Source organism: Grammomys surdaster, unplaced genomic scaffold (assembly GCF_004785775.1).
Source record: "Grammomys surdaster isolate TR1022 unplaced genomic scaffold, NIH_TR_1.0 124988, whole genome shotgun sequence".
Taxonomy (NCBI): domain Eukaryota; kingdom Metazoa; phylum Chordata; class Mammalia; order Rodentia; family Muridae; genus Grammomys; species Grammomys surdaster.
The window spans coordinates 359,467-370,157 of NW_021619916.1; positions in this window are offsets into that span (position 1 = coordinate 359,467).

The window sequence follows — 10,691 nt, forward strand, 5'->3', positions numbered from 1 at the left end:
CTCTCTCTCTCTCTCTCTCTCTCTCTCTCTCTCTCTCTCTCTCTCTCCTTCCCTTCCTCCCTTTTTCCCTCTGTGTGTATGTGTGTAATATTTTAAAATAATTTCATATATACCATCTCATTTGAGTATCAGCAATCCAGAGAGGCAAAATCTTGTATGAAACTCAAGAAATACTTCTACCTCTCTTAGAATGTGGGCAGGTCAGGCACAGGACCGAAGTTCCAAAATCCAGCATAGAAGAGCGCAGCACACTGTTTCCCAGGTGTGCTTTAAGAACTGTGGTTATTGGGCTCTTCTTCATGTCGTTAGACAAGTAACATGGCACCATGTTGTTGCCAAGATATGTCTGCACCCTCGCCAAATGCACTTCCTGCTCCTTGGTAGTGCCGTGAGTATTTTGCAAGTCTCACCTGGCCTTTGTAACAAATGCTTTTCTTTTTAACATGCATACCAATGCATTTTCTCTGATTGGTCCCAAGAGACACCTGGTTGTTGAGTTTTGTTTGTTTCTCTTCAGAAAGCAAATCAGTATTCTATAGTTCAAAAATATTTACAGTACCCTTAGAGGACATAGAACATAATCTCTGACTGGTAATTAGGAAATAAACACCAGATACATAATTAGCTTGCTACAACTTCATGCATCTTAAAATCACCAGGGAAGAGAGTCTTGATTAGGAATTGTCCAGACAAGGCTAGCCAGTGCATATCTGTGGGTGGTTGTCTTGGTTGTCTCAACTGATGTTAGGAGATTCACTGTGGAAGTGGTTTGGGAAACGGATGGTCAAAGACTAGAGAAAGCTCGCTGAGCATCAAGCATGCAGTCACTTCCCTCTACATTTGACTGTGAGTGTGATGAGACCGTTTAAGTTCCTGGTACTTTGACTCCCCTGCTATGATGGACTGTAAACAGGATTTATAAGTTAAGTACACTTTTCCTCCCCCACGTTGCTTTTTTGTGGTGATTTAATCAGAGAAGCAGAAATGAAACTAGAGCATTATTACTAAATTATATTAATTAACATTGGATACTAAATAAGTGTTTGGATATATAGGGAATAGTGTGACTCTTCCTAAGGAAATGAACAAATATCTAGTCACTACAGCTAGGCAGACCAAATGGTTCATCAAAGTCTGGGACAGTGAGCTAGTGAGTTTATTGCATTACTACACTAGTGTACCTGTGCGGTTAGTATGGCTCTTACAGGACCATGGATCACTCAGTGGTCGCTACATGGTCAAAAGCCCACCCAGCGTAGATGACAATTCATGAGGGCTTTTTGAGTCTTATGCCCTTAGAAAGCTCGAGCCTTCTGATTTTCATTTATTTTCTAAGACTGCATGTTTTATTTACTTCCAGAGACATATGAGCCCTGCTCCTCCCTCTAGGAGGGAATGTTTCGATTTGTAGGAAATAGTTACACAACACATCACCCCTCCCTCTCACTTTTCCATCCTTTCCACCCACTCCTCCACAATCTTCCCCAAGCCTCGGAGGAAAGTGATACAGACGGCTGCTTATTTTTCTCTACTATGGCTGAACAGTGGCCACTGCTATAACAGTAGTCGATTGTCCTCAAGAGCAAGACCAGTTACCAGTCTCTGTGGTTCACAGCCCATTGCAAAAAGAAGTCACTCTCCACTATTAATGAGTCTGCCGCAGTAGTGTAATGTATGATTATAAACACAACTGTTTAGAAGGCAATTGAACAAAAACGTTGCATATATTTAACATGATAATAACACTGGCCTTCCTCTGAGGACTATGACCTTCATCCATGGCTTTTGCTTTGGTTATAGTGTCATGTATGAGTTCCTGCCTGTGGAGCTAGCTTTACACCCAAATCAAAAGCAGTTAGTAACCCTTGGAACAGTTGTGCCAATATTGTATCAGCAAGCACATTTTTTTGAGCACGGTGGAACCAAAAATGTGTGGGATTGGTAGCTGAGCAGAACTTTCTTTTTTGTTTGTTTGTTTGCTTTTGTTTTTCTGAGACAGGGTTTCTCTGTGTAGCCCTGGCTGTCCTGGAACTCACTCTGTAGACCAGGCTGGCCTTGAACTCAGAAATCTGCCTGCCTCTGCCTCCCAAGTGCTGGGATTAAAGATGTGCACCACTACTGCCCAGCTGAGCAGAACTTTCAATGACAATTCTCCCCTCGAAATTTCTGATGCTATGAAAGTCATAAAGCAGGAAAGAAGCTTCTAGCTGTGTCCCAGTCTGAGTTGTCCATGTCCTGTAGTCAGAGCTGGCAGACATCATGCAGGAAGGACTGTAGTGCACTGGTGAGCACCAGGAATGGTGACGGTTCACTGCTTTCCACAGCTGTGATGGATGCATCCTGGAGAGGCACAGCCCCAGGGCCTTCATCTCTAGACTGCTTCTTGCTGATGCTTCTCTTTCTCATGTTTGTCATTAGTCTTCATATATCTAGCTAGCATGATGTAATTGGACGTGGGGAGACCCCACTGCCTATAGCCTGCTATGATTGCTTTCTGGGAGATAGCCCACTCTACTTGGCAATTTTCCTGAAGATCAATATGAAGGTGAAATTTCATGAGATAATGCTGTTTAGATGAATTAATGATGTTATAGAATTCCTGATTTAATTTAAACAGTTTCAGGAAGTTAGGTAGTTGATAGAAAGTTTAAGGAGATGGCTTAAGTTGTTTTGCCAGGAAGATATAATAAAGTTAGAATTAAGAGTAGAGTGTGCCCCTCCCTCCCTTGTAAAATAGTGAGGGCTGCATACATAGATCAGAAAAGTCCAGTGAGCTTCCATGCCCTACACACACGTAATTGTACTCAGAAGAGAAAAAATAGGCTTGGAACAAGTTGATGATCAAAGAAAACATTTTATTCTAGATTGAGTCTGAGTTGCTGGATCTTGTGATCTAGGGTTGTGACCACAAGTTTCAGTGTGCATCATGGAAAGATGGTGTTGTGAACAAAGAGTAAATAATTCTTTTATGACTATAAGAATAGAGAATAGGCTGGGCGGTGGTGGCGCATGCCTTTAATCCCAGCACTTGGGAGGCAGAGGCAGATGGATTTCTGAGTTCGAGGCCAGCCTGGTCTACAGAGTGAGTTCCAGGACAGCCAGTGCTACACAGAGAAACCCTGTCTCAAAAAACAACAACAACAACAAAAGAATAGAGACTAGATGGTTAGCAAGTTTAGCTGAACAAGACTTCAAAAATAAGATAGGTGAGGTGTTTCTTGATAAATACAAATTGCTGTCAGCTAAGCATAAAGAAGAACTTACTACTGTAGATGTGGCTTGCTTAAACATTTTAAATCAATGACAAAAGAATTATCTCTTTGGGGTTATGATGAATGTGTGGGAAAAAAAGATGGGAAATGTTTAGTCAGGTATAAGTTTCAAGAAAAGAATATATAATCAATAATCTTGTTATAATTTTCTTTTGTGTAATGATTTTAATCTGTTCTTGGAGAATAATATGTTCTTGTGATTGTTTTTGGAGAATGTGTAACTTGTGGCTATGAGGTAATCTTTTTCTTACATAGAGCATTTTAAGTGGTATAAAAAAGGCTAAGAGAGAAGTTGAGCTTGCTCCATCCACTGTGTGTGTAAGAATGTGTGCCTGCTTTACATCATCACTAACCCTACATCCCTTCCTCGGATCGCTGACAACACTGTCAGAGCTGGTCTTCCACACAGAACGTAGTGTCTTCAGCAACAGGGACTTATCCATGTAGTTCCAGCTTGCAACCAACAGCAAGACAATAGTCTTGATGGTTTGTGGGTCTCTGTGAAAGCTTGTCTTAGAAAGGTTGGGTAGGATGACTTAAGGCCCACCATCATCCATTCCAAGTACATGCCAGTTGTACTCAAACAGCTAAGGGGATGCTAACATGAAACATAGACAAGTACAGAATAAAAATATCTTCACACTTCTAGCAATTGTTTTATCAGAAAGCAATGTCATATAGAGCAACATATAAGGAATACACTACCCCATTTAACCAACTATAAGCAAGTCTCCAATGTTTCTCATGAGATATCTTGTCTTCCTGATCTTAGGGTGCTGCTATTTTTGAGCTGTTGCTCATGCCCCCACCCCTGGCAATCTTAGTGGGGTAGCTGGGATCAGGCTCAAGCAGGGGACAGGGCTGTACTCTGTCCTGCCGTGGAATTGACTTTCTAGTTGTGGCACACTCTGGACCAGCACCCTTGCCTTTCTATCAGTCCCTGTAAGGACACTGTACTCTCAACTGGTTTGGCATCAGCTACATGGCCTATCACTTGTTCCTGAGAGCATGCAAACACCAGCACACCAAGGAGGTTTGCTGTTCCAGACCATGTGGAAAGGTAAGTGCTTCAGGATCGCCCCAAGCATTTTGCCCTCAGTGTCAGCTCCATGCCCCAGCATCACCACAGGGGCCACGCAACTGTCCCTCCTCAGTTCAACTTTGATTCTGTCCGTCTTTGTTCACCAATCAGGTTGGGTGAATTTTCCAGAAGAAAAGTGAACAAATGCCTATTTGCCCTAGGTGGGACACTGAAAGAAGGCCTAAGAAATGATTCCATCCGAGTCTGGTATAATGAATTACCGAGTTTATTGAGGGGAGGGGTGTTGTTATTGTTGTTTGTTTACAAGAATGTGGGCGATGGGTCTCTTACAGGACAATGAATGACTCAAAGATACCGCCTCACAAAAAGCCCATCTCAGCATGGATGGTGACTCCTAAAAGCTGCATCCTTAGAGCTCCCTGCACGACTTATAGACAACTTGACCAATCACATGGTCTTCTCACCCCAGTAATCGTTTATTGCTCGTAAAGCCTTGGGGAAGAGCCTTGTAATTCTTCTTTCAGGGGCTTCTACATTTTTAAAATTTTACTTGTTGGGCCTTTCCCCTTCCAGAAGGGAATGTTCAATGTGATGCAATTGTTACCCAACAGAAGTATGTTATGCAAATTTAAGTATAATGCTATTATAGTCCCAACCCATGTTAAACACAGGTCAAAAAACATTTGCCAAATAAATACACCTACTAGATAGGTGTTAGTTTTATCTTAAAGTCAGGTGTAGAGTTTTAAGGCTTTCTGGTCACAAACCCTTAATTGGAAGACCTTTCTTACACATCCAGCTTAAGCTGTACATCCAGTACAGTGTGTGCAGATGGTTCAGAGTAAGAACCTCGGGCCCAGCCAATCCACTTGGTTTGGTATTCTTGCTCTGAAACTCACTAGCTCTGTGAATTTCAGGAAGGTTAGTTAACTTTTCTGTGCCTCAGTTCTCTCATCTATAAAATAGAAACAGTATTTCCAACTTCCCAAATTTACTGAGGGGATTAAATGGGATAATACACACACTGTTACTATAAACACTGTATATCGTTGTCTCTCTTGAGTAGATCTTCATATTACTTATCAATAAGGGTTCAGTTTTTCAAAAGAAATTTCAATCTGAGAGTATTCTTATAAGGTGGGTGTCCATAGTGACAGCCGCTGCAACAGTATATCACTTAATGGTCAAATAATTTCATAGATTATAAGAATTCTGTCTAGAGAGGTTAAATGAATTCTCAAGAACAACTCCTTTAAGAATGGAGTCAAAAGTGATAGCAGTGGTTCAGGTTGAGCACTGAGGAGAAGTGGGGTGCGGGGGTAGGGATGAGTGAATTCTTCCCTGAGATAGCTCATTTGCCAAGATTCCAAGCCAGTGGTTCTGAAACAGGTCAAGCACTATTTCATGTTTCTAAAACATACTGTGTTTACTTGGATTCTGAAGTTGTGAAGATCTGGGAGTAACAGCACAGAAAGAAGTGGGCCAAGAAAATCTTGAAAAATGCCTAGGCATTCATGGTGACTCCTGCACAGTTCTGGGTGTGGGAGGGAAGCTGTGACCTTCATTACAATGGACAAATGGGGACATTCAGCATAGAGGATAATAAGAACACTGTGGTTATGCTGTAGAAAGTCTCATATCTGCTCAGCTTCAGATGATTCAGAACCTGGGTCTCCCTCCCTCTGCCCTCAGTTTTGTTACTTTTGAAGCCAGCACATCAACTTCTTCCCAGAAAAGCCCTCCCATTTTAAGGCCAAATGATCACGAGCCTACTTGTTCTCTCTTCCCTTTCAAGGCATACACTACCCAGAGACTGTATTTTCTATGTGGATGTGTTGTAGAAAATCACCAGAGAAAACTTACTATCTAAGTCCATTTTCATAACTGACCAACAATGCAAACAGAATGTATAAGTGTGTGGATGGTTCCCAGGATGTCGGGCCAAGAGAACACTGGAGTAAAGACTCAAGGGAATCTCCCTGGAAGAACTTAGGTGTGCGTCAAGAGTTTTTAAATGAATGGGCAGGAGTAAGAGGTTTGTTAATGGCGTGGGTACCAATTCTCTGCCCTTTCATGAGCCCTAGTTGTCACATGTTTAATGAAAGAGAGATCTATGAGTCACTATGAACAAGCTATTTTTAGACAGTCACCTCCCTATCTCTAGACTTTTTTTTGTTTCTGCTCAGCATGTAGGATCAGACTATATATAATATTGTCAACCACTAGGCAAGTTAAATATGCAAAAAATACAGGAGTCATTTGATGAACTGAAAGTCTCAGCTCTAATATACTTAGGTATAATACTCAAACCAAATTTCTTGAAAATCATCAAACTCATTCTCCTAAATTCAAACAAACCTAACTGAATCCACTAGTAATTGAAGAACCAAAGAGATCTAATTGTTGACCATCTAGCATTTTTCTCAGTGTTAGAATAGGGAGCAGATCATTACAAGTTATTAAAAAGAGAGATTAAACTATGGAAAGACAAGCTAAGTCTATTTTTGTAACTGGCCAACAATGCAAACAGAATGTATAAATGTGTGCATGGTGTCTCAGGGCGTTGGGCCAAGAGAACAAAGCCTCGAGAGAGAATCTCCCTGGAAGAACTTAAGTGTGCATCAAGAGTTTTAAAGAGAATGGGCAGGAGTAAGAGGTTTGTTAATGGCGTGGGTACTGATTCTCTGCCCTCTCATGAGCCCTAGTTGTCATCCTGTCTCACTTCCTAGCACACTGCCTGGCACAGAATGACAAATGAGACAGAACTGAGTTCTTTCCTCAATGAAATCTCCGTTTCCAGTTCAGCCCAGTTACTACTCGCTCATTTATTCATTCATTCATTTAATAGTGTTAGTATTTTTTTTTAAAGGACAACCCCATTTTCTGTTCTTGAAGGTTTTAAGCCAGAGATAGAAATGCAGCTCAGTTGGTAGAGCGCATGTCTCACATACATAGAGCAGCTCTAGGTTCTAGCTCCCAGCACTACGTACATCATACATGGTGGCACACTTATGTGCTAACGGATTTTTGAAGGAAAAGTCTTGTCTTTCTAGTGAAACGTCACAAGCCTGGCCTCTGTTTGTGTGTCTCTCAGTATCATCATCCAAGTTTCCACAATAGCTCATTCAACTCTGAGCACCTAAAGGCTCTCCCTGCTCAAAGTTCCAAAATTCTTTAGTCTCTTCACACAAAGCATCCCAAGGTACCAAAGCCAAGTGGTCAGACTTGCCACAGCAATGTCTCATTCTCTGGTACCATTTTCTGTCTTTGTTTGCTTTTTGTTGCCATAATATAACATTGACCAAATCCAGCTTGGGGAAGAAAGAGCTTATTTGCCTTACAGGTTATAGTGTATTATTATGGGAAGCTGCTGAGGGCCTGTCCCAGCCTTTAGGGGAACAGTACTGGGCAGGACACAACATCAGATGAAGGCTAAAGACTGCTGATCCCTGGTCTTATAGTCTTATTATTTGTGTTTTAATAAGCACTGGTTTCTTTTCTCTGTTGCTCAAGGACCTCTCGCTGGTTAGTTGAGAGGCTTGGCACACATTTACTGTGAGCTAGAGAGAAAAGAAAGAAAAAGAATTAAAATCCTTTACACAGGCAATATGTACATTCTCTCTCTCTCTCTCTCTCTCTCTCTCTCTCTCTCTCTCTCTCCTCTCCTCTCTCTCTCTTTCTCTCTTTCTCTGGTCAGGCCCAACCACCTGTCTCATCAACTCCACAAGTGTTCATGCATATCCACATATCCACATATACCTACATACGTATGTATAGACCTACATATAGACAAACAGACATATAGACATTTGGTGGATGTGGCAGAGCCCCAGATGCCACACTTTCTTCCTTCTCTCTGGCCTTCTCAGACCTTCTTAGACAAAAGTTCTTAGAAAATTGCTTCACAGATAAAATGTTACACAAAAGAGGAGTTACAGAAGGATGTTGATATTAGCCTCAAAGCAATGTTTCATTCTTTAAGCTCAGTATAGGTTCAAAGCCACAGTTTCACATGGCCTTGCTTTATCATAGTGCACACCTGTGGCTTCACCCTTGGACCTGACCTAGAATGAATGTTTTCCCTTGATCACAGACTTGCCCCAAGCCTATTTCTCTTCTTAGTGTAATTGTGGAAGTATAATGTATTCCTTATTATGCAGCCTTTACTTACTTTTCTGTGAGGAATGGGCATATTCTATCCTCGATTCTAACTTTATTATATCTTTCTGGCAAAACAACTTAAACCATCTCCTAAAACTCGCTTCCTAAAATTATTTGAATCAAATCAGGAATTCTATAACATCATTAATTCATCTAAAACAGCATTAATTCACGAAAGCTCATCTTCATATTGATCTGCAGGAAATTTGCCCAATAGGGTGGGCTGATGCCCAGGAATCATCAGGCTATGGAATATTGGCAGGAAAAGGTATATCACCAACATGAAGCAATCCTGGGATAAAAATCTCTGAAGGCCCTGCGAGTCAGAGCTTATTCATTGTAGCCATGCAAAGTGATGGGCCATCTACAGAAAACTTACTTGCATGTCTTTAGCCTTTCCTAGATGGCTCTTGACAAGAAGCCAGGACAAGAGCTCAACACAGGGACCTAGAGGTAGGAACCAAAGCAGAGATCATAGCGGGATGCCGCTTAGTGGAATGCTGCTTACTGGCTTGCTTAACTACCCATCTTATAGAGTCCAAGCCTGCCTGCCAGGGATGGCACTGCCTATAGTGCCATTAATTAGCGATCAAGAAAATACCCCCACAGATATTCCCATAGGCACGCCAGTCTGATTGAGGTAATTCCTTCTTCCCAGAAGTGATGATGTCATTATAAAGTAGACCCGTGAGAGTTAGAGTGCAAAGGTACACAAGTAGGAAGCAGCCCTCACTTGTCCTGAGCCAGCCAGCATCTACATCTTTGTTTTCTTAGCTTCCAAAACTATAAGAAGCAAAGATCTGAATGCAAGTCATGCACTTACATATATGAAGGCAAGACACTCATGTGCATAAAGTGAGATAAATAAAATCTTTAAAGGGACTGGAGAGTTAAGAGCTAAGAGTCAGGGGTTAAGAGTACATACTGCTGTTTTGCAGAGGGACCAAGTTTAGTTCCCAATACCCACTTGGAGTTGTTTACAGACATCTATAACTGTAGCCACAAGGGGTCTAATGCCTCTGGACTCCATGGGCATTTGGACTGGCACGTGTGAGTGTGCATGTGTGCGTGCGCTCAAACCCCGCACCCCCCAAATCACACACATTACTTGTTTAATGGAAAAATGTAATTTACTATTGCTTACTATAATCTGAATAGCTTGTGTTTTTTTTTTTTTTTAGAATAGCCTGACAATATAATAAAAGTACACAGAGACTTCAGACAGTTTCATGTAACTGAGTGTGAACCCTGAGGAAAATCTTGTGGAAGCCTGATCCTCCAAGGCCCCATGGCTTTCATTTGCTGGTTCTGGACTCCCTCTAGTGGTGCATGCGTTTGGTGCTTTAAATAGTGCTCATAGAATTGCCAAATTTGGAGTCCTGTAACCCAACAAAAGAATCACGGAACTGTTATTATGATGTTTTTCTTTTCAAGGTCTTATTTTGTTTTGTTTTTTGAGACGTTTCTTCATTCTGTAGTTTAGGCTTGCCTAGACCTCACTACGTAGCACAGGTTGAGCTGGAAATTGTGATAATCCTTACGTAGGCTCCCAAATGTTGAGATACAAGTATGAACCATCACACCCAGCTTAGAATGGTTTCCTACAAGATTACGTCATTGTAAGTATGATGAATTCAGATGTACGGATGACTGAAGCAATACATGAAAGTGGTCTGATTTAGAGGAGAAGGATGGGTTAAGGCTGCCTGGGAAAGATAATCTATAGTTCTACAGAGAATGAACGAGAGTTGAGGGCCCAGGAACAGAATCTTTTCTTAATATTTGTGACATAGGAGAGGAGTGACTGTTTTTGTGGGGAAGTCATGTATTTCTTGGCTAAGGTCAGAGAACTTTATAGTCCTGCCCTGAATGGGGTCAGCCTCTGCATGTGACACAAAACATGTACTCTTCTCCACACCGTATCCCTACTAGCGTAACCTCTACCTCTGTTTTAAATCAGTGCAGAAATCTGTAAGGCTAACTTAGCTCTAATTGCCTCCGTTGGCATCGCTTATGACCATCAGATGTACCTTTTATGCAACCATGGTCAAAATATGCAGAGAAAAACCTCTTAAAATCACCCCATTAAACTTCTGTTTCCTGGTCAGTTCTATACCACAGCTATTCACAAGTACGCTAGCTTTCACATATATCCCTTTACATATTGAAGATGGTTATTATGTCTTATTACGTCTTCTTTCCCATATCTAGACGCT